Below are 26,076 nucleotides of genomic sequence, written 5' to 3'. Positions count from 1 at the left end.
TAGGGCATTTGATATGCCTAGGAGCATCATCAGCTTCTGCTGATTAAAATGATATGCGGCATGCCTATATTCTGTGTGTAGCATTTCATATGCAGATACAGCCACAGTCTCACACAATATATAGGCATGCTGCATATCATTTTAATCAGCAGAAGCTGCTTGTGCATCCTAGTCACATAGCAATGCAAATAAGATGCATTTTCATTAAAAAAGGTGCCCGATGTTAGCATTGAGGCAATATTTATGAGGACACATCTGTATCCAAGCAGAGGCAGAGGTCACAGTGTTAGTGGCAGTGTGAGTGCTGTGTGCATGTGAGTGGGTTGGTTGTGCAGTAGTGTTTTGAATATGTGTAAGGAGCATTATGTGTGTCATGTAAAACTGCATTAATAATGTGCAACATATGTGTAAGGGGCACTGTGTGTGTCATTATGTGTATATGGGCATTAATAATGTGCGGCATATGTGTAACGGGGTACTACTGTAGGTGTGTCATTATGTGTATAGGGGCACTAATAATGTGCAGCAAATGTGTAGGGGGCACTACAGATGGGTCCACATTTATCTTGACCTTTAATAGGATTAACTGAGACTGTCCAATCAGGCTTAATCCCCTGCTGTAATAACTTAATCCACTGCTGTATTGTTCTCTGTATTGTATTGCAATTGAGAACAATAGATGAAGGGTTTATGCTAATAAATCATGTTGTGCCTAGGCGCAGAAAACTAGTCAAGATATCCGTGGACCCATCTGTATGTGTGTCATTATGTGTGGAAGGGCATTAATAATGTGCGGCATATGTGTAAGGGACATTATGTGTAAAAGGGCATTAATAAAGGTTGTCATAATGTGTAAGGCGCATTATGTTTATAAGGACATTAATAAGGTGTCTCATGTGTAAGGGGCATTACTGTGTGGAATGTGTGTAAATGCATTACTAATGTGTGGCATTATGTGTATAAGGTGCTTTACTAGGTGGCGTTGCATATAGAAAGGGCACTACCGTGCCATCTGATATGAATAAAGAGCAATAGGGTGTGGTGTAATGTGAATAAGGAGCAATTCAGTGTGATGTAATGTGAATAAGGGGCTCTACTGTGAGGAGTAACGTTTATAAGGTAAAGTGATACTACTGTGGGATGAAATATGAATTATGGACACTATCGCATGATCATATGTGAATAAAGTTGCAGTACTGTGTGGAGTAATTGGAATTGGGGTTATTGTGTCGCCATGCCCCTTGCCAGCAAAAATACCCCTTTTTGGGCTGTGCGCCATATGTGCAAACTGTTCCTATTTAAAATATAGGGGGTACAAGGTCAGAGGCGGAACCAGCGGTGGTGCTAGAGGGCACCAGCCAAAATCTTGCCTAGGGCATCATACTGGTTAGGGCCGGCTCTGTATTACAGTATATTATATTAAAAAGAAAGTGCACCCACAACTAACACTCTGCCCTGTGCCAACCAAGTACAGGCTATTGTTAGGGTCTCCTGCCCTGTGCTGCCACGTCGTCATGGTAACCGGGAGACAAGTGCTAGCGGAGTAACCTGAGCGCAGCTGATACTCCGGTTCGGGTCTTTTGCTGTGCAGTGGTTACAGGCTCTGTGCACGGCAGGGGATCCGGTGCTGGTTTTTGTGCTCACAGTCTGTGAGGTCTGAGTGGGGCGTGGACAGCACCTGCTATATAAGGCCTTTTCTCAGGTTAAGCAGATGCTGCTGAATCTTTGTTGGTTAGTTAGTTCCTGAAAGTTAGCCAGTACTGTGTAGCTTTGTATTTGTTGTTGCTTACTGCAAATAGGCCTTGGGATTTGGTACTACACTCTGCCAATCCAGACCTAGCAGTAAGACTGGAGTCAGTCGTTTAACTTGCTGGGGTTCTTTTGCTACTCTGTGAACTTAGCAAGTTTGCGGCTGTATTCTCAGACTTGCCTGCCTAAATCCTGTCTCACTGTGCAAGGTGTTCAGGTGTCAGTTTAGTGGCAGTAAGCTGAACCTGTGCACTGCAAGTGAGGATTAGGATTGTGGAGACTCTCCTTGTGTCTATCATTCCATCTCTGACCAAGGAGTTTACTGCCACACCCGTTGGTAACCCTTTAGGGTTTTGCTGTTGCCCTTAGCAACAGCATTTCGGGTTCTCTACGTATTAAAACACAACATCTTGCTTTTTCCATCCTAGCATTCCTAATACTAGGGAGACACCCAGTTTCTTAGCCTCTGGGCTTCTCTGTTCACTTTGTGTTTATTTTGTTACCCTATCACCTTCTGTGTACGTAATGTCATATTCCCCAGTCTGTCTGTGAGTTCATTTGTTTTGCATCCCTATCTGTTCAGACACCAGTACATTCCTGCAGGCACTGGTGTGCATAACAGTTCAGATACCAGTACATTCCTGCAGGCACTCGTGTGCATAACAGTTCAGACACCAGTACATTCCTGCAGGCACTGGTGTGCATAACATATTCAGCAGCCTAATACTCCTGTTGAAATTTTGTGGGAATATGGAGCATACCCCTCAAAATACATTGCAACAGGTGGTCGATCAGGTGCAGGTCCTGACTCGACAATTTAATGATTTGTCCATTAAAATGCACACCTCCCAGGCCGCTGGCGGAGCTCCCGCAGCAGCAGCACCTTCAGGGGTTAAGGAGCCGAAAGTAAATCTCCCGGATCGTTTTTCTGGAGATCGCTCGCAGTTCTTTTGTTTCAAGGAGAGCTGCAAGCTATACTTCCGGTTTAGGCCTCAGTCTTCTGGGTCGGAGATTCAGCGGGTGGGCATAGTGATTTCCTTGCTACAAGGAGACCCACAGGTCTGGGCATATGGGTTGCAGCCTGACTGTCCGTCGCTTAAAAGTGTTGATGCTTTTTTTACGGCACTGGGCATGTTGTATGATGACCCTGACAAGACGGCCTCAGCCGAGGCTCAGATTTCGATCCTTAAGCAAGGACGAAGGCCAGTTGAGGTTTACTGTACGGAGTTTCGGAGGTTGGCCCATGATACCCAGTGGAATGACCCAGCCCTGAGACACCAGTACCGAAGAGGTCTTTCTAACCAGATAAAAGACCAACTGGTACAATATCCCTTGCCTGATAGCTCGGATCAGCTCATGCAGTTATTCATCCGGGTGGATAGACGGCTGAGAGAGCGTAGGCTTGAAAGGGAGACCGAGGTTTCCTTCTTTCCCAAGGGAACCTCAGACTCTGAGGAATTTTCCGAGGAGCCTATGCAGATTGGGGCTACCCGCCTCTCCTCGCGTGAGAAGACGCGGAGGAGACAGCAGGGGTTGTGTTTGTACTGTGGGAATAAAGGTCATGTGGTAGTATCATGCCCAGAAAAGCCGGAAAACTTCAGGGCCTGAGGGTGATGGGAAATATCCTGTCAGGCCAGAAGTCAGAATTTCCCAAGAAGACTTTTATCATTCCGGTGACCTTGAAGATCCTCTGTCAAACTGTCAAAACTGAGGCCTTTGTGGACAGTGGGGCCGACGGGGTTTTTATGGACCGCCAATTCGCCCTGAAACACTCTGTTCCCTTAGTACCCTTGGCATCGGAAATTGAGATTTGTGGGTTAAACGGGGAACCATTATCCCAAGGTAAAATTACCTCTTGCACTAGCCAGATTTCTTTGTTTATTGGAGCCACACACTAGGGGCTACCCTGGTTAAGGGCCCACAATCCTCAATTTGACTGGGTCTCTGGGGAGATTCTTAGTTGGGGTACAGTCAGGCTCTCGCAGCTAAGTTTGCCAGGATTGCCAGGGTGTTATGCAGATTTTGCGGACGTGTTCTCCAAAAACATGCCTTAAGACATTCCTCCATGCTTCTTGGATGCCACCAGACATCCCCAGATATCCTTTAAAAGTCCATTAGAACCACTCACGTGCCATAATATCTCCTCACAGGCCTTTACATGCTCTCAGACCTCCTCGATTTGCCAATAAATCCCCCAAAACATTCCATCAGATCCACTCCACATGCCATCAACCCCCCATACCATGAAACCACCCATGTCATCAGACACCCTCCACATGCCATCCATTGTTCTCCACACCTATTAAGTAAAGCTCATCACAATCATGTTTCATACCTCCCAATATTCAGGGTTTGCATAGGGGTTTTGGCAGGTCTGGCAGGAGATCCATGGGCACACTAGGGCAGAAATGTATCAAACCTCAATTTTATAGAATGTATTAGACAAATGGGATGCAGTCAAGTTGCCGGCAGTCAGGATACCAGTGGTCAGGATACCAACCCCGGGATTCCGACCGCTGACAATTCCGACCGCTGACAATGTTGACCGCTAACAATGCCAACAGCTGGAATCATGGCTAATGGGCTATTCCCACTCATGGGTATCCACGACGCCCATAGAGTGGGAATAGAACCTGTGACGAGCGCACCAAGCCCGCAAGGGTACTCTTTGCGCTCACCCCACTGCCAGCATACTGATGATCGGGATGCCGTTGTCTGTATACTGACGGACGGCATCCTGATCCTCTGTAAATCCTACTGATCCCAGACATATAATAGCTAGAAGCTGATTGGTTACTATGAGCAACTTCTCCACTTGTCCTCTTTAGAAGTTTTGGAACAGCTCCCGCTAGGTGAGATCTCCAGCAGACAACCTCTAGTAACATCTTTCCATGAGACTGCTGATTTTCATGGGTCAAAGAAGCATGTGCAGAGCTCCTCCCCATACTCTTCTGACATCTTATGCTGAGTCTCATGGAATAGGGCGTGTGAATCAGAAAGTGAGAGATTTTGGGAGATTTCTCGTGGGTTTTTTTTTTTTAAAGTGGCAACCATTTACATGGCAAAATCAACCTGGTTTTACCATGTAAATGATTGCCACTTTAAATAAAAACAAACAAAAACCGGGAGAAATCTCCCAAAATCTCTCACTTTCTGATTCTCACACATTATAACATTTATAATGTGTGAGAACCAGAAAGTGAGAGATTTGGGTTTTTTTTTTTTTTTTTAAAGTGTCAATCACTTATATGGCAAAATAAACCTGGTTTTGACATTTAAATGATTGCCACTTTCAAAGAAAAAGAAAAAGAAAAAAAAAATGGTCAAATCTTCCAAAATTTCTCACTTTCTGATTCTCACACATTATAAATCAGTGATGTGCGGTGAGGTCAGTTGCTGGGGAGGCACTGACAGCTGACCAAACCCCCCCCCCCAAATAGGAAGAAAAAAGCGCAGTCCCCCATACATCACTAAAATCAGCACGAGGCTGAACCAGCCAGGGGGGGGAATGCCACAGCAGGGAGACATTCAATGTGGGGTCCCCCTGCCATAACATTAAACAGCCCCCCCCCCCCCAAGCCAGTCAGCCCAGGGCTTGAATTCCTCGGAAAGTGGGGTCACCAAAAAATAAAGATGAGGTCCCCCCTCCTGAGCAACAACCGGTGGCGGTGGGTGCGTGGTTCATTGTATGCTAATATTGTTCTTTACAGGTGGCCTACAGGTCCCAGCATGCCGGCACTTGGAGAACCACAAGTGTCAGCATGCCCAGACATAAAGGTGCCTGCTGGCACCTGTAGTCCACCTGTAAAGAAAATCTTAAATTAAAATACCACACTTTAAAAAATATATATTATTCAGGGTCTTCACCCGGGGTCTGCGGCCTTTTGCTCTTTTGCATGGCCGCCGCCTCCCCAGGGCTTCCCGGCGTCTTCCTCCAGCGTCTTCACCTGGGAGACGGTGACCTCTAAGCTCTTTTGCATGGCCGCCGCCTCCCCAGGGCTTCTGGTGTCTTCACCTGGTGGGCGGCGGCTGTTAAGCTCTTTTGCATAGCCACCGCCCATCCAGGTCTTCCGCCGTCTTCTAACTTCAGGAGCTCGTCACTGCTCCTCCTCCGCCGTCGGACTGATGCCACTGCCTCACGCTGACTTATATAAGTCAGCCAGAGGGGGCGGGGTGATGTTGCAGTGAGCCGTGATTAATTTGCGGTGGCCATCTTGAATTTCAAAAATTACGCTGAGGCACCACTTTTTAAATTGGTACTGCACCACTGCCAAACTCTGCAGAATGGCAGGTAGGGATCTCGGATCCCTGCCTGCCACTATTGCTTTCACCTGCGCTGCATCCCGATCCACCGCGTCCCACCACCAATGACGCCCGCACCTCCGCCGCGTCCTGCCATGCCCACTCAGTGATGACAGCGGATCCAGTGACGGATCCGCTGGCCAATCACTCTGGCCTCACTGACAGGGGCATGCTTTCATGGGTTGAAAGCACGTCCCTGTATCAAAGCGGCACTTTAGTAGGTGCCGCTTTGTAATAGATTTTCAAAGCCCATGGCTTGGCCCCGCCCCCCTGCTCCAGTCTCTTTCCCATTCACAACGGGAGGCACCACAATCTGTGCCTTCCAAACACATTTAAACTACTTTTAATGATTAGATTAATATAAAGGAGATACTTATGGCACAGAATATGTGTCATAAATATCTTCTTTGTATTATTTTAATCATTAATAACAGGGGAGGCACTGCGTCCCCTGACTGCACGTCCATTCATTATTACATTTCCCCCAATGTGTTTGAGATGCATGGATCATGCCTGCAGTTCTCTAACACTAGCAGAGATGCCTGCATTCATTTATGTGGCACACCGATGCTGCACACTGCCGACACCCCCCTTTCCTGTGCTCTCCCATTGTTCAGCCACATGCATAGGCGTGCGCAGGACATTTTATTAGGGGGTGCACGATTAGAAGGGCCTGTTTAGCACCGCCTATTGGGCATGTCTAACACCACCTAATGGGCGTGTCTAGCACCACCTATCAGGCGTGTCTACCACCACATATTGGCACTCAATGCAAATGAAATAATATAGAGAATTGATGATATATATATATATATATATATATATATATATATTACATTTATATATTTTATTACCATAGATTATATCCTAATATCTCGAAATATTTTTTGAATTTGAACTTGTCCTCCTCCAAGAGGAACGCTGTATTCTGTGGTGTTGGCACATGAGTAGAGAGAGAGCATGGGTGGTAGCATGAGCGTGCATGCACGCGGCATGACATCATCACCACACATCCCACAGGTTAGAAGAACTGGGAGTAGGATTACATCAGTGATGCTGCACCATACAAATGAATGACAGCCAGACTGAGCGGAGGGGGTGGTGGGCACAATGGGCGGGAGGACAGAAATGAGCACACTTGGCGATGGCCGATACTGCAGCAGGTGTGTGTGACGGGGTGACAGACATTAGGGGGTGCCTGTGCGCACCAGGCACCCCCCCTGCGCACGCCTATGGCCACATGCGAGTAGTTGCATCCTAGGGTGCTATGGGAAATCTAATCTGGCCATGGTAGCTGACAGTACCACACCCCCTGAAACTTTGTGTATTTTGCTGTGCTTGAATCAACCCTGATGGTTAGCTCTAGCCTCCATGCGCAAACTTCGGCTTATTGGGGTAATTCCAAGTTGATCGCAGCAGGATTTTTGATAGCAGTTGGGCAAAACCATGTGCACTGCAGGGGAAGCAGATATAACATGTGCAGAAAGAGTTAGATTTGGGTGGGTTATTTTATTTCTGTGCAGGGTAAATACTAGTGATGAGCGGGTTCGGTTCCTCGGAAACCGAACCCCCCGAACTTCACCCCATTTTACACGGGTCCGAGGCATACTCGGATTCTCCCATATGGCTCGGTTAATCCGAGCGCGCCCAAACGTCATCATCCCGCTGTCGGATTCTCGCGAGATTCTGATTCTATATAAGCAGCCGCGCGTCGCCGCCATTTTCACTCGTGCATTGGAAATGTTAGGGAGAGGACGTGGCTGGCGTCCTCTCCGTTTATTAATAATATTTGTGCTACTGCTTATTGCTTAATTGTGGGGACTGGGGAGCAGCTGTATTATATAGGAGGCGTACAGTGCAGAGTTTTGCTGACCAGTGACCACCAGTATACGTTGTCTGCCTGAAAAACACTCCATATCTGTGCTCAGTGTGCTGCATATATCTGTGCTCACACTGCTTAATTGTGGGGACTGGGGAGCAGCTGTATTATATAGGAGGAGTACAGTGCAGAGTTTTGCTGACCAGTGACCACCAGTATACGTTGTCTGCCTGAAAAACACTCCATATCTGTGCTCAGTGTGCTGCATATATCTGTGCTCACACTGCTTAATTGTGGGGACTGGGGAGCAGCTGTATTATATAGGATGAGTACAGTGCAGAGTTTTGCTGACCAGTGACCACCAGTATACGTTGTCTGCCTGAAAAACACTCCATATCTGTGCTCAGTGTGCTGCATATATCTGTGCTCACACTGCTTAATTGTGGGGACTGGGGAGCAGCTGTATTATATAGGAGGAGTACAGTGCAGAGTTTTGCTGACCAGTGACCACCAGTATATATAGCAGTACGGGACAGACGGCCACTGCTCTACCTACCTCTGTGTCGTCAAGTATACTATCCATCCATACCTGTGGTGCATTTCAGTTGTGCGCAGTATATATAGTAGTAGGCCATTGCTATTGATACTGGCATATAATTCCACACATTAAAAAATGGAGAACAAAAATGTGGAGGTTAAAATAAGGAAAGATCAAGATCCACTTCCACCTCGTGCTGAAGCTGCTGCCACTAGTCATGGCCAAGACGATGAAATGCCATCAACGTCGTCTGCCAAGGCCAATGCCCAATGTCATAGTAGAGAGCATGTAAAATCCAAAAAACAAAAGTTCAGTAAAATGACCCAAAAATCAAAATTGAAAGCGTCTGATGAGAAGCGTAAACTTGCCAATATGCCATTTACGACACGGAGTGGCAAGGAACGGCTGAGGCCCTGGCCTATGTTCATGGTTAGTGGTTCAGATTCACATGAGGATGGAAGCACTCATCCTCTCGCTAGAAAAATGAAAAGACTTAAGCTGGCAAAAGCACAGCAAAGAACTGTGCGTTCTTCTAAATCACAAATACCCAAGGAGAGTCCAATTGTGTCGGTTGCGATGCCTGACCTTCCCAACACTGGACGGGAAGAGCTTGCGCCTTCCACCATTTGCACGCCCCCTGCAAGTGCTGGAAGGAGCACCCGCAGTCCTGTTCCTGATAGTCAAATTGAAGATGTCAGTGTTGAAGTACACCAGGATGAGGATATGGGTATTGCTGGCGCTGGGGAGGAAATTGACAAGGAGGATTCTGATGGTGAGGTGGTTTGTTTAAGTCAGGCACCCGGGGAGACACCTGTTGTCCGTGGGACGAATATGGCCATTGACATGCCTGGTCAAAATACAAAAAAAATCACCTCTTCGGTGTGGAATTATTTCAACACAAATGCGGGCAACATGTGTCAAGCCGTGTGTTGCCTTTGTCAAGCTGTAATAAGTAGGGGTAAGGATGTTAACCACCTCGGAACATCCTCCCTTATACGTCACCTGCAGCGCATTCATCATAAGTCAGTGACAAGTTCAAAAATTTTGGATGACAGCGGAAGCAGTCCACTGACCACTAAATCCCTTCCTCTTGTAACCAAGCTCCTGCAAACCACACCACCAACTCCCTCAGTGTCAATTTCCACCTTACACAGGAAAGCCAATAGTCCTGCAGACCATGTCACTGGCAAGTCTGACGAGTCCTCTCCTGCCTGGGATTCCTCCGATGCATCCTTGAGTGTAACGCCTACTGCTGCTGGCGCTGCTGTTGTTGCTGCTGGGAGTCGATCGGCATCCCAGAGGGGAAGTCGGAAGACCACTTGTACTACTTCCAGTAAGCAATTGACTGTCCAACAGTCCTTTGCGAGGAAGATGAAATATCACAGCAGTCATCCTGCTGCAAAGCGGATAACTCAGGTCTTGTTAGCCTGGGTGGTGAGAAACGTGGTTCCGGTATCCACCGTTAATTCAGAGGCAACTAGAGACTTGATTGAGCTACTGTGTCCCCGGTACCAAATACCATCTAGGTTCCATTTCTCTAGGCAGGCGATACCGAAAATGTACACAGACCTCAGAAAAAGAGTCACCAGTGTCCTAAAAAATGCAGTTGTACCCAATGTCCACTTAACCACGGACATGTGGACAAGTGGAGCAGGGCAGACTCAGAACTATATGACTGTGACAGCCCACTGGGTAGATGTATTGCCTCCCGCAGCAAGAATAGCAGCGGCGGCACCAGTAGCAGCATCTCGCAAACGCCAACTCGTTCCTAGGCAGGCTACGCTTTGTATCACCGCTTTCCATAAGAGGCACACAGCTGACAACCTCTTACGGAAACTGAGGAACATCATCGCAGAATGGCTTACCCCAATTGGACTCTCCTGGGGATTTGTGACATCGGACAACGCCAGCAATATTGTGCGTGCATTACATCTGGGCAAATTCCAGCACGTCCCATGTTTTGCACATACATTGAATTTGGTGGTGCAGAATTATTTAAAAAACGACAGGGGCGTGCAAGAGATGCTGTCGGTGGCCCGAAGAATTGCGGGCCACTTTCGGCATTCAGCCACCGCGTGCCGAAGACTGGAGCACCACCAAGTGGTCATTCCCCTCATCAGGCTTTTGCAGAAGAAGCTGGAGACATTGAAGGAGGAGCTAAAACAGAGCGATTCCGCTAGGCATGTGGGACTTGTGGATGGAGCCCTTAATTCGCTTAACCAGGATTCACGGGTGGTCAATCTGTTGAAATCAGAGCACTACATTTTGCCCACCGTGCTCGATCCTAGATTTAAAACCTATGTTGTATCTCTCTTTCCGGCAGACACAAGTCTGCAGAGGTTCAAAGACCTGCTGGTGAGAAAATTGTCAAGTCAAGCGGAACGTGACCCGTCAACAGCTCCTCCTTCACATTCTCCCGCAACTGGGGGTGCGAGGAAAAGGCTAAGAATTCCGAGCCCACCCGCTGGCGGTGATGCAGGGCAGTCTGGAGCGAGTGCTGACATCTGGTCCGGACTGAAGGGCCTGCCAACGATTACTGACATGTCGTCTACTGTCACTGCATATGATTATGTCACCATTGAAAGAATGGTGGAGGATTATATGAGTGACCGCATCCAAGTAGGCACGTCAGACAGTCCGTACGTATACTGGCAGGAAAAAGAGGCAATTTGGAGGCTCTTGCAGAAACTGGCTTTATTTTACCTAAGTTGCCCCCCCTCCAGTGTGTACTCCGAAAGAGTGTTTAGTGCAGCCGCTCACCTTGTCAGCAATCTGCGTACGAGGTTACTTCCAGAAAATGTGGAGAAGATGATGTTCATCAAAATGAATAATAATCAATTCCTCCGTGGAGACATTCACCAGCAATTGCCTCCCAGAAACTACACAGGGACCTGAGATGGTGGATTCCAGTGGGGATGAATTAATAATCTGTGAGGAGGGGGATGTACACAGTGAAAGGGGTGAGGAATCGGAGGATGATGATGAGGTGGACATCTTGCCTCTGTAGAGCCAGTTTGTGCAAGGAGAGATTGATTGCTTCTTTTTTGGTGGGGGCCCAAACCAACCAGTCATTTCAGTCACAGTCGTGTGGCAGACCCTGTCGCTGAAATGATGGGTTCGTTAAAGTGTGCATGTCCTGTTGTGTTTATACAACATAAGGGTGGGTGGGAGGGCCCAAGGACAATTCCATCTTGCACCTCTTTTTTTCTTTCATTTTTCTTTGCATCATGTGCTGTTTGGGGACAATTTTTTTGAAGTGCCATCCTGCCTGACACTGCAGTGCCACTCCTAGATGGGCCAGGTGTTTGTGTTGGCCACTTGTGTCGCTTAGCTTAGTCACACAGCGACCTTGGTGCGCCTCTTTTTTTTCTTTGCATCATGTGCTGTTTGGGGACTATTTTTTTGAAGTGCCATCCTGCCTGACACTGCAGTGCCACTCCTAGATGGGCCAGGTGTTTGTGTCGGCCACTTGTGTCGCTTAGCTTAGCCATCCAGCGACCTCGGTGCAAATTTTAGGACTAAAAATAATATTGTGAGGTGTTCAGAATAGACTGAAAATTAGTGGAAATTATGGTTATTGAGGTTAATAATACTATGGGATCAAAATGACCCCCAAATTCTATGATTTAAGCTGTTTTTGAGGTTTTTTTGTAAAAAAACACCCGAATCCAAAACACACCCGAATCCGACAAAAAAATTTCAGGGAGGTTTTGCCAAAACGCGTCCGAATCCAAAACACGGCCGCGGAACCGAATCCAAAACCAGAACACAAAACCCGAAAAATTTCCGGTGCACATCACTAGTAAATACTGGCTGCTTTATTTTTACACTGCAAATTAGATTGCAGATTGAACACACCCCACCCAAATCTAACTCTCTCTGCACATGTTATATTTGCCTCCCCTGCAGTGCACATGGTTTTGCCCAATTGCTAACAAAAATCCTGCTGCGATCAACTTGGAATTACCCCCAATATGCACTACAGCTGATACAGTCCATAGAAGCCGAGAGTTGTGCATGCGCAGTCAAGCTGCCACTTGACTGAGCACGTGCAGGCAAAGGACCTGGCTGGTGGCAGAAGCAGCATTCCTGGCCCGCGGCAGCCCCCTCCTCCTCAAAGGTAGGAGCCGCCGTTGCTTAAAACCTCTGATGTTGGGATCTTCAATGTCGGGATACCATGCCCGCTGTCATGTGACCGCCAGTATCCCGACCGCCAGGATGCCATACCAAACCCTATAATGCAATATGCAGCCCACAAACAAAGGATAGCAACACTTGGTGATGTGCAATACACTAACAAATCTTTACTTAGCCACATTTGTACATTTACTCAGACACATCAGTCTCTGCTCAAGCAGACCCTAAAATCTATGGTGGTCATTCCGAGTTGTTCGCTCATTGCGGTTTTTCGCAACGGAGAGATTGGGTGGAAAATGCGCATGCGCATGGTACGCAGCGTGCATGTGTTCAGTAATTTAACACAAAACTTTGGAGATTTGCACAAGCTCGAGCGACGTTTTTTCATCGCTCGAGTGATCGTAGTGTGATTGACAAGAAGTGGGTGTTTCTGGGAGGTAAGTGACCGTTTTCAGGGAGTGTGCTAAAAAACGCAGGCGCGCCAGGTAAAAACGCAGGAGTAGCTGGAGAAATGGGGGAGTGGCTGGCCAAACGCAGGGCATGTGTGTGACGTCAAACCAGGAACTAAACGGACCGAGCTGATCGCAATCTAGGATTAGGTCTGGAGCTACTCAGAAACTGCAAGGAATTATTTAGTAGCAATTCTGCTAACCTTTCGTTCGCTATTCTGCTAAGCTAAGATACACTCCCAGAGGGCGGCGGCCTAGCGTTTGCAATGCTGCTAAAAGCAGCTAGCGAGCGAACAACTCGGAATGAGGGCCTATTTCCCATAGCACAGGTAGCAGAGCTACATGGAGAGAGCATAATTACCAGATGAAAACACAGTTGTTGGAGCCATATTTCAGGCATTTTCCTAACATTCAGCATTATGGGCCTGATTCTGACTAATGCCATTACAGATGCACATTTTTACGCAGTGGCTGCCATGATTTGCATTGAAGAGCTCACTGGCAGACCATCTGAACAGTCACTTGTGTACAAAGACGCAACCACTGGACACACATAGCCCAAACAGCGAGCTACTGAGTAACTGTATGGTCGCGCAATATGGCTATTGGAAGTAAGATGCCGGAGCAATTGTAACTGCGTATGAGTTCACAGTCACAAACACAGCCACGAACTGGTCATGACACACACTGAGTCACCACTCCTCTGTTACCGCCCATAAATGCTCCCTTACTGTCAATCACCGTACCAATAAATCCTCACTGTGACCACTGGCGCTTGAGCATTGCGCCACATGCACAGTGGCAATAAAAATGCTATACGGCAACTGACATTGCGCCCATCTATGAATCAGTCCCTACATACATTCAAAACAACATTAATAAAATTTAAATAAAGAACAACAAACTTTCAGCCTCATCTTATAAGATCCAGCTGGGTACTGAAAGATTCTGGGAGACATTTTGTTTAAATGACGTAGGACTAGTTTAATAACCAGTGCTTTTCTTTGTGTGATTTCTCACCCCTAGCTGGCTCAGGTGTATGGAGACGTGTACACAGTGTGGCTGGGACAGACTCCGGTCATTGTATTGAATGGATACAGAGCAGTCCGAGAACTCCTTAATTCTCATTCTGATGACTTCTTGGGACGCCCTATACTACCATTTTTCATGGATCTAATGGGTGAAAAAGGTAACGGACTGCATTATTTATAATATATCGCTCTAGCGTTGTAGTGTAATAGTGCAAAACAAGATCAGCGCCCACAAAAAGTGCAAATCAAAAGCTTACAAATGATAATTTATGCTCATATTTATTAAATTGGTTGAGAGACAATTAGAAGTAACTGAAAATAGATATTGACATTGGAATAGTTTGAATGAAATTATATCATTGTACGATCGTTGTCTTGCCTCTGGCTGCGAGTCTTGTGCTTTCTTTGGACCCCATAGGGGTGTATTCAATACATGTCGGAAACTGCCGTCTTGTCAAAAAGACGGCAGTTTCTGACAGGTTTAGGTTGGAAGGGGTTCCGACCTATTCAATGATGATTTTTTTCCGACAAGTTGGGAATTCCCTACTTGTCAAAAACCACGGGGATTGCCGGAAGCACGGCCAAACCCGACAGGTTTTAGCCCTGTTTCCGACAATGTCAATCCGACTTTACAGAAAGCATTGAATAATGACCTTCTTGGATCCTTACCGTTGGAAAGTATCCAACAGGTATTGAATATACCCCATAGGGGTGTATTCAGTACCTGTCGGAAACTGCACGGAAAGACAGCAGTTTCCGACAGGTTTAGGTCGGAAGGGGTTCCGACCTATTCAATGCCGGCTGATTTTTTCAGAGAAGTCGGGAATTCTCGACTTGTCGGATACCAAGAGGACTGTCGGAATCCACGTTGGCTGTCAGAGGCGTGGCCAAACCCGACAGGTTTTAGCCCCGTTTCCGACAATGTCAATCCGACTTTAAAGAAAATCGGATTGCCATTGTCGGGAACGGGCCAAACCTGTCGGGTTTGGCCCGGCATTGAAAACTGACCTGTTGGATCCTTTTTCGTTGGAAAGGATCCAACAGGTATTGAATATACCCCAAAGGATTTATTTATTGAGAAGTTAGGTGATATACTATATGGAGAAAGGTCTCCCTTATAAAAACAAAACAAAAGCCAATAAAATATTCTTTAGCATGATTACATAGTACACAACACATGACATATCTGGTGATCAGAAATATTAAAATGATAAGAATGTTAATGAGTTTTATTTATTCAGTAAATATTGCACAACCATTGTCTTGTGCCCATTGCCTGTAGGAGTTGTCCTAACTTCCAGTCACACCTGGAGACAGCAGAGACGATTTGGGCAGATGGCTTTTCGAAACCTGGGCCTGGGAAAGAGAAACATGGAAGAGCGGATACAGGAAGAAGCTGAGAGTTTACTAGATCTATTTTCTACAAAGCGAGGTGTATGTGAATCACGCGGTCGCCATACTAAAATAAACAATACTTTCCTTTTTAAAACAAGATTCTTAGTATTTGACATAGAGGTTCTCATTTACATTTAGAAGCAAATGCCGCTAAATCAGGGTCGGATTAAGCCTTGGGGGTGCCCGGGGCACTTAAGACAAGGGGGCCCTGGTGGAAGGCGGGGGAGTGTATTTTAGATTGTGCATACCTCCCAACATGACCCATTCCAGGAGGGATAAAATGCTGTTTACCTGGACTTCCTTATTAATATATGATTGGTGTGACCTGTGTTGAACTATTTCATAGATATGAAAGGTGTTTCAACACAGGTGATTGCAATCATAACTTAATATAGCATGTTATCCCTCCAGGACTGGGTCATGTTAGGATGTATGGATTGTGTATATTAAATTTAATCCAATGGGGTATATTAGATTTAAACTAATAGTTGAATAATACCAGGTTACACAGGACCCAGACACCCAGGCAGGGAGGAGGAGAAGCTGGGATCCTTGGGTCACTTACAGCTCTCTCCACCCTCCTATTTCTCCTCTGGTCAGAAAGCTCAATCGGTAGCTCATAAAACCCGATACTCTGCCTGCAATGCATACTGCCCTCCTCGCATTCTGGATGACTGGTTCTGCTACTGCGTGAGAGGGAAAGCTAGCGATGTCGGTGTGCTCTGTTTGGGGGGCCCCTTAACAAAGGGGGGCCCAAGGTACTGTATGCACTGCTAACCCGCCCCCTTAATCTGGCTATGCGCTAAACGGTACAAAGTTGTACCCGGACAAACTAGTTTCTACTGCAAGGGAGCAAATCCATTTATACTTCCATACAAGGCAAATCTGCCTGCAAATACCGGGCTGTTTTATTTTAGCACTGTGATTTAGAAAGTGCCGGCCAGTCAACTTTAACTCTGCACATGGAAATTGACCCTCATGCGCTACAACATTTTTTCAGCAAAATTCTATCTACAGTAAAAGCTAGATATACTCCTAACTCTAATGGAGTGCCATCATTTGTATTAATGCTCTCTAATACTGTATATCGGAACTGAAAAGACCCAAATGGTTCAGTAGCAGATATGGTTATACCCTGCACATATTGTTATTATTTATTTATTACCAGTTATTTATATAGCGCACACATATTCCGCAGCGCTTTACAGAGGATATTTGGCCATTCACATCAGTCCCTGCCCCAGTGGAGCTTACAATCTATATTCCCTACCACATGTACACAAGCACACATTCATACTAGGGTTAATTTGTGTTGGGATCCAATTGACCTACCAGTATATTTTTGGATTGTGGGAGGAAACCGGAGTACCCGGAGAAAACCCATGCAAGTACGGGGAGAATATACAAACTCCACACAGTTAGGGCCATGGTGGGAATTGAACCCATGACCTCAGTGCTGTGAGGCAGTAATGCTAACCATTACACTATCCGTACTGCCCCGCAGTTATTTTGTTATATCCAAGGTACTTCTGCGTAATAATATGATTATTATTTAACTCTTGTAATTATTTCAAAATTTGTAATCAGAAATTAGACAGACAGACAGACAGACAGACAGACAGTCAGATAGATAAATGTGTTACCCCACTTTGGCGAGGGGTCACTCTTTTTTATATATGTCACTAATGCCCATTTACAGAGTTGGGCACAAGAGTGCTTTGTACATGCCAGTCACTGCAGTCACTCGAGACAGTCTCACGGGGTGTAGTTAAAATGCCGCCGGTCAATATACCAACGCCGGAATCCTGAACGGCGGCATAATGCCTGCGTCAAAATTCCGACGGTGCTCGGCATCCTGGCGTCAAAATACAGATGCCTAGAATCCCTAAAGTTTTTTAGCATCCTGCCTAGCAAGGTGGGGAAGGGGGGGAGGTTAGGTTTAGGCATTATAAGGGGGTTTATGGTTAGGGTGTAAGGGTGGGAAGGGAATGGTTAGGTACTGGGGAGGGGTGGTTAGGGTTAGGCACTTACAAGGAGAGGTTAGGGTTAGGCACCAAGCGGGGAGGGTTAAGTTTAGGCAGCAGGGAAGCGAGGGTTAGGGATAGGCACCACTTGGGAGGATTAGGGTTAGACATCCACAAAGGAGTGTTAGCGTAGGGGGCAGGGGAGGGTTAGGGTACTTTCTAGGGGACTGTTGGGATTCTGATGGATGGGAGTATTCTGACCGCCAGCATTGTACCCATCGGTATATCATACCAAATCCAGTCTCACGCGCTAGAGGTGGGAGAGTGGAGAAGTCAGAGCCAGGAAGGATCCAGCTGCCATACAAGGGATCCAAAACTCATCCCAGAGGAGGTGCTGTGGTACCTGTTAGCCAGCTGGAACCTGTGCTGTTGGATGCTGGAGACTGCATTATCAGTAAGCTACATGTGAAGGGGAAGAGAGAACCTGAGTCAGAGATGTATGCTAATTCCGCTGAAGCTGCGAATATGGACGCAGCGGCTGTGTGAAAATCTGCAAATATCACAGCTGCCAGGATTTGTACAGAGCTGCTCTGATCCGCCACATGTCTATAAAGATGCAACCATTGGGTGCACATTGATCATATATTAGCCTTCTGAGTAACCCTTTGGTCACACAGCATGGCCTCTCAAAGTAAGATGCTGGAGCCATTGCAACTGTTTGGGATCCCAGTAGCAAGCTGTGACACTGACACCCCCCAAAGCTGTCATGACACGCCTGCATTTGAGTCACCACTATCCTTTTACCTCCCAACAATGCTCTCTTATTGTCAATCACTTTGCGAATTCATCCTCACTGCGACCGCCATCGCAAAACCATCGCAGCACATGTGAGGGGCAACTTAGATGCATACACTGTGTCAAAGAATCACTCAACTGCGTACAACATCAACATTGCGTACATCTCTGAATCAGGCCCAGGGATCGCTAGGAGCTTTCCCCTAGGACTTCACTGAGAGCTACCGATACCCTATCCTATTATGAGATGATGATAAGTGAGACAGAGCCTTCTCATGGATTAGGGGAGCAGCTGGGAATGAGCCTAAGGGGTAAATTTACTAAAGCTTCTAAAACAGAGAATTGGTGATCAGATGCTGTTTCTCTATTGCCTTTTAGAAAATGATAGAGAGCATGTGATTGGTTGCTATGGGCAACATCACCAATTCTCTGTTTTAGAAGCTTTAGTAAATTTACCCCTGGTTGTGTACTTGGGAGCTGTCCAGCACTAATCTGCTGAATGCCTCAGATTCGTAATAAAACCACCCTATGTATCATTATGGGCAACAACAATAGTATAAATAAAAACAGTATTACCACTTTCAGATCGCAATGCCAGGTCCCAGCTGGGAATTGGAAACAGGTCCTTCCCTGGTGGGACCCGACATTGAGCCCTGCACACCGCAATCCCGACCCGGCAATATGCCATACGGTGGCGGGTTACCCCCCGAGTTGGGGACGAAGCCACCGTCAGGGGCAGGAACAGAGATGGCGCTGCGAGATGACATCATCTCTGTGCCGCCTCTTCCTATGCAGTGAACAGGTAACCGTTCACACTGCGCCTGATCCGGTAATTACCCAGGAATAATTATTCTTATAACTCGGGTTGAATTACCGGGTCAAGTGACCCGGGAATTCGTCCATGGCCCCTTTCACACCGCACAGCGACCTGTGTCGACCTGGCAATATACCGGGTTATTTGTGCGGTGTGAAAGGGGTATAAGAGACAATTGTCATAATGATCTCAGACCCTTTTAGACTCTATACATTGGTTAAATAGTAAAAAATATTTATTAATATCCAAAGGAAAGGAAGGCTATTCAGGGTGCCGTAACTAGACTTTTTGATGCCCAGTGCCAGACAGAAAATGAGTGCCCCCCTCCCACCCCATTTTTCCAATAGGGACATAAGGCGTATGCCTCGTGGGGAAGGGGCATGACAAGATAGATCCCAGAGAAAGCCCATGCTACGATGCCACTTCCCACATTATATGAACACTGTAGGAAGCTACTGGAACTTTGTAAAGAAAATAATCAGCATTGCAATTGAGCAGATATATGTAGTGTGCAGTCACACATCCACTCTCTTGCAGCTACTGTACACACTACATAGATCTGCTCAGCCGCAATGCTGATCATTTTTTCACAAAGTACAAGGTAAGCTTCAAATAAAATTCTCTATCTTAGAATTATCTACCTTTCTATGCAAGAGCAGATAGCTCAGTGAATAGATTGTCTGACTGCAATGCCACAGGTAATGGATTTGAATCCTGGGTATGTCAGCATTTTGAAATGTAATAAAGGACAGTGTGACTGAATAACAAAGAAATCTCAAGTTAGGTTCATGAATGTTGTATAGGTATTGGCGACAGAAGGGGTCAGGGTAGGAGACGGGTGGTCAGGAGATGCTGGGCTTCAAAAAGGGAGGAAGCTGCAAGTGAAAGTAATTAAAACAGATAATTGACAAGTGCTGCCAACAGCGCCCCCTACCCTGCAGCGCTATATGTGGTGCCCCTCCACACACACCTAGTTACGGCCCTGCTTTTTTAGTATTCAAATACTAATTCTGTGGAGGCTGTATTAATGAATTACCAAGTGCCCATGGCACCTTAGAGACAGTTAAAAGTTATAGTGCCTTTGGTAACAGTCTCACTCAGCCTCAGAATTACACAGAGACTTGTTACCAACTTACTGTTGCTCCTTTAAAATCAAGGATTATGATTATGCCTCATTATAGTTACCTTGAGAGAGGACAAGCTCATCATCAAAACTCTGTTAGCAGCATCAAATACCAGTACCCTGTTAATTACAACAGATATCCCTGAGTATTGAATGACAACAGAGCTATTCACAAACATTAATGGCAGCAGTAACAGTAATTAATTTGGCACCACCTAATTTTGAAGATGTCACTGTATTAATACCGTATTAATGAAAATCCAAACAGAAACAAAAATACAGCAGGCAGCTTTGGAACCATATATTGACTTACAACTCATCTGCTTTTAAAATAACCAAAGTTAGTGCATACAGTAATTCTTATGCTAAAACCTCTCCTACAGAGTGTTCGCTAGCTGGACTGGATTTAATATTAAAACATTCTGCAAATAAAATGACCACCAAGCCTGTTCTTTATTCCCTAACAAGGCTAGACAGAGATAAGCTAATCAGAACTGAAGGAATAATTGTCCACCAAAGCTAAATCTATCTAGAACGAAGCAGTTCTTCTCAAACCAGTCAGGTACAGACTTCTGATTTGTTGAGATGTAGCTCCCTTTGACTGCTAGCCTCATGGTTCTCATCGAAAAGAGGAAATTTAACAAGGTTCCAGACAGTGCACCATGTCTAACAGACACTGTGGTTAATATGCACATCCGATATACTGATCATATATCACATGTAATAAATTACTAGTGTTTAGGACATTAGAAACAATCTGTATATTTAACTGTGTTGATAATTGTGTAGATGGCATAGTTATTAAGTAATTATTTTGGGGTGGTTGTTTAGGCACATAATAGCGACGGTCCTCTCAAGATCCTTATTGTCACTATTAAATTATTTGTACTGTAAGTGATTATATTGTTGTGACAGGTTGTTATTCTTTATGTATACATACAGTATATATTTATATTTAGTAAGAAAATGAAGCATGTAGCCACACACACTCCAGCAATATAAAGGAATGTGCTCAGTCATACAGAGTTAATAGCACACTGGGGGGAATTCAATTGTTTATTGCGCCGAAGCTCCCATATAAAGTGACGGCAGATCGGTGGGTGGGTGTTAATATTCAAAAAAAATTATCGCACTGATTGCGCCCAGGTTATGTTGAACTGCATAAAATGACTAAAATCAACCAAAGTGCCGGACCGTTTGGGCTCCTAAACAGGTCACTTTTCACACATTTCAGCTCACCAGTACGGATGGCTGAGAATTGAAAGTGTGTCTCCCCGCTGCTCTTCACACCCAATCAAATTGCTCCGTTGAGTGCCATCTAGTGCCAACCACAGGGAGAAACAATTGAATTTGCAGCTCCAAAAGGGCTATCAGAGGCCAGCACACCAATGTATTTGCAAAAAAACAAATCTCAGTCCACTTATTTAAACAAAGCACAGAGCCATAGTTGTAAACAGGATACTTATCTGCAGCGCCAACCCATGATATATTTAAACGTATACTATAAATTACCATTTAATAATTGAAAATATTAGAAAATATTGTTGTCAGTTACTGTGTCTGGGGAGTTCCGTTAGGCCTAGCCTCTCTGTCATGATTTAAAAAAAAAAGAGATCAAGCTCAATGAAAGATTTCTAACCTTGGCATTTTGTCACCACCTGAACAATAAACTCTCTAACTCTCTCTCTCTCTCTCTCTCTCTCTCTCACTCACTCACTCACTCACTCACTCACTCACTCACTCACTCACTCTCTCTCTCACTCTCTCTCTCTCTCTTTATGTCTCTGTATATATATATATATTACAGTGGGCTGGTATGCGGCGGTATGGCATACCGGCACTTCTTTCCACTGAACCCGGAAGTGTTTTGTTTTTTTATTAAATTAAAGAGTCTGCAGCAGGAGGCAAGGAAAGTGGCCAGCCTGCTGCACTAAGGATGCTGCTCATGTCCCTGTCCGGCACGACTAGGCGGCTGTTTAGAGTGCCGGACTTGTGAGGCTCTCTGTCGCCCGCCGCTCACAGCAGCCCGCCGCCAGAGGGACCTCAATGCCGTTGCACCTTGGGCCTTCTTCTCAACCCCCGCCGCACCGACTGCTAGTGTGGCACTTGGCTGTTTAAGTGCCATGCTTCCAGCAGCTTCACATGTAGGAAACTGCTGGTGATTTCTTATTCATGGCCACCACTAATGCACAAATTTGTCATTTTCTGTACCCCTTAACCATTTGCGCCTGATGGTAGCATCGCTGTGCTTGTATCCCAAAAGTGAAAAGGAGTGGAGTGACTTTGTAGATTCAACAAGGTTATGGTTTGTGTGGGACACTCTGTAGCGCCTGTTCTCTTTATATTATTTTGTGTCTATTGGACTTCAAAAGTGACACTGTCTTTTAAAATGTATTGTGCATCTAACAGGTGACATATACTACATAGTTATTTATATTGATGTCCTAAAATATGGGACACTGTGCAGACAAATGTTTGTCCGCAGGCCACATGACAAAATAAGCTCACATAGCACTTTATTATTGGCTAAATGCCACACATATTTAACACACAGTAAATACTGTACATCTAGTATATGATTTTGCTAAGGTACCCCTCCCCCTGTTTTCCCTAGGCACCTCATCCTTCTTACAGCCTTGGATGAAAACTTGCCTTTTTATGTGTCTGTAAATAATGTAAATCATACCCCTTTCAGACTGACAAATCTTTCCCGGGTTATTGCACATGAACGCGCATAAACCTAGGAATTTGCTCAGTGTGAAAGGGTACTGAAAGAATATCCCGGGTCGAGCGCCCTGGCATTTCATCCCAGTTCTCCACCTGTGTTGAATCCGGGATAATCTCGGGATGCAGTGTAGTGTGAATGGGCCCTACCCAGTATTCAGTACACGGGACTGTTAAAAGGCCTCTCATTGGAGCTTTCTTGGGCTCAGAAAAGATGATGCCATCATCCAGAGCCCAGGGAAGCACCCTGGAAGTGGAGGAGACAGGCAATAAGGCCAGGGTCGGACTGGCCCACAGGGGAACAGGGGAAACCACCGGTGGGCCCCACTGCCTGTGGGCCCACCTCCTCCTCTAGTGATTAGGTTCCAGGCTGTATCCTAGTGCACTTTAATTATACATTATACATGTTACCTTATACTGCACAAGACTATGGGACCAGCCCATGCACTCTCTTACGGTTAGGTGGGCCTCTGTGGTGGTCGGCCACACCTCCACTATTGCCTGGCCACATCCTTAAGCATGGGCTTCTACCACTGCATTTCCCCGGTGGGCCCTTCTTGCCCCAGTCCGACACTGAATAAGGCTACCTGGACTGATCAGGAGATCAGAGAGCTGCTCAGCATAAGGGGGAGGAGGAAATAAAGAGACAGATAACAGGCACAGTGAAGGATGCTATTATAAGAACATTGCAAAGCTGCTTGAAGCCAGAGGAATTATCCGTACACAACAGTAAGTTGTTAATAAAACGAAGACTCTGAAAAAGCAGTTCTTGAAGCTGCATGACAACAAACGTAAAAAGAGCGGAGCTGGCCGAATCGAGTGGCAATACTATGATATCTGCACAAATGTCTTTGGACACACACAGTGGCGTAACTAGAAATTTTTCCCCCAAGCCAAAAAATTCTTCGACGCCCCCCCATCCCCCATAATTGGCACTATTAAAGGGATAAATGTGCGCGCGGCGAAGGCGCGCGCTGCAAAATAGGGTGTGTGGCTTCGTTGGGATGGGCGTGGCTTCACATAAAGGGGCGTGGCATTGCAGGAAAAGACTACGTTATACCCCAGTTTTGCAACCTGCACGCCCAGACGTTAGCCACCACTGGAAAGAAAAATAATCCTGATTCATGCCCCTTACATTATTTGTCATTTTTCCTCCTTATAGTAATGCCCAGTATACATTGTGCCACATACTGCAATGGCCCTTAGACATTATTCCACACACAATAATGCACATGACACAATATGCACACACTGTAATGTCCCCGACACATTATGCCACACACCGTAATGCCCCCGACACATTATGACAGGAATCGCAATGCCCGTTATACATTATGCTACACACTGCAATGCCCCTGATACATTATACCACATACCACAATGCCCGTGATATAGTATACAACACACCGTAATGCCTGACACATTATGACAGGAATCGCAATGCCCGTTATACATTATGCTACACACTGCAATGCCCCTGATACATTATACCACATACCACAATGCCCGTGATATAGTATACAACACACCGTAATGCCTGACACATACCGCAATGCCCGTTATACCCTATGCTACACACCGCAATGCCCGTTATACATTATGCCACACTGCAATGACCCTGAGACATTATACCACATACCACAATGCCCGTGATACAGTATGCCACACACCGTAATGCCTGTGACACATTATGACATACACCGCAATATCCGTGATACATTATGCCACACACCGTAATGCCCATTACACATTAAGTCCTACAGTAAGGCTTCTAATTACTTTTAAATTACCTGTTCGTTGCCAGGGGTTTTCATGCTCAGGGTGTCATGCTCGTTGCCAGGGGTTTCATGCACTGGGTGTCATGCTCGTTGCCAGGTGTTTCATGCACTGGGTGTCATGCTCGTTGCCAGGGGTTTCATGCACTGGGTGTCATGCTCGTTGCTAGGGGGTAGTGCTTGTTGCTAGGGCTGTGCTCCCAGTGCCACATATGTCCCCAGTGCCAGATATTACCCCACGGTGCCAGGTACTCACATGACCCCAGTGCACAATATAGCCCCCCCCTATGTGCCAGGTACACATATACCCCCCCAGTGCCACATATGCCCCCAGTGCCAGATATTCCCCCTCAGTGCCACATATGCCCCCAGTGCCAGATATCCCCCCCCCAGTGCCACATATGCCCCCAGTGCCAGATATTCCCCCCCAGTGCCAGCTATGCTCCCAGTGCCAGATTCCCCCCCCCCAGTGCCACATATGCCCCCAGTGCCAGATATTCCCCCCAGTGCCACATATGCCCCCAGAGCCAGATATTCCAACCCCCAAGTGCCAGATATGCTCGTCCGCATGTCAATCTGTGCTAAATCAGTGGCGCCCCCGCAGCCCCTCGCCCCCAAGCCACCGCGAGGGCTGCGGGGGCAGTAGTTACGCCACTGGACACACAGCTATCTGCAATCCGGTGAGTCTGTCTTCCAGTTCACAGTACACTGCTACAGAAGGCTGTCAAGATCCTGAAGATACACAGACAACCAGTGAAGTCTGGCTGCCATCACCCCTGTTAATTGAGGACACACCTAAGAACAGCGAACATGAACATGACACATCCACCCATCTGTCCACGCATACATCTAGCCACCATCACCCCAACTTTGCAGAAAAACAGTAAGTATATTTTTTAAACACACATAGCACAGGTTAAATATGAGCCAGTGTTAAAGGTGGGTGGATGTTTTCTCCACTGCTGCACTTCCCCAATTTTTTCACAACATGTGGTGACGGGGGAAGTATGAGTGGCCGGCGTGCCGGCAGTGGGGCGAGCGCAAATGAGCCCCTTGCAGGCTCGCAACGGGCATTGTGGTGCACTATGCACGCCACGCTATTTATTCTCCCTCCAGGGGGGTCGTGGACCCCCAAGAGGGAGAATAGTTGTCGGTATGACGGGTGTCGGGATTCCGGCGCTGGTATACTGAGCGCCAGGATCCCAAAAGGCGCATACTGAATGCCACCCGTGGTGATGATACTGAACATTTGAATACGGGAGTTGAGTATGCAGTCAGGGAAGGGGGGTTAGGGTAGGGAGGGGGGAAGCTTGGGGTTAGGCTGTGGGGTTATCCACCACCCAGGGGGACTTAGAGTTATGTACTTATGTATGTACTTGGTGACGGGTTCACTACGATATGCCGGCGGCTGGGCTCCCGACGACCAGCATATCGGCGTTGGGAGCCCGACCGCCGGCTTAC

The 26,076-nt window shown here is 46.4% G+C and overlaps 1 pseudogene; it reads left to right on the top strand.

The window, feature by feature from the left end:
* LOC134910913 (cytochrome P450 2J5-like) overlaps window positions 1–26,076 on the top strand; it is a 155,162-nt pseudogene that overhangs the window by 41,135 nt on the left and 87,951 nt on the right.

This window comes from Pseudophryne corroboree, chromosome 4 (genome assembly GCF_028390025.1).
Source record: "Pseudophryne corroboree isolate aPseCor3 chromosome 4, aPseCor3.hap2, whole genome shotgun sequence".
In the NCBI taxonomy this organism is placed as follows: domain Eukaryota; kingdom Metazoa; phylum Chordata; class Amphibia; order Anura; family Myobatrachidae; genus Pseudophryne; species Pseudophryne corroboree.
The sequence above is the reverse complement of the archived record's forward strand: the minus strand, read 5'-3'. Positions and strand labels throughout refer to the sequence as shown.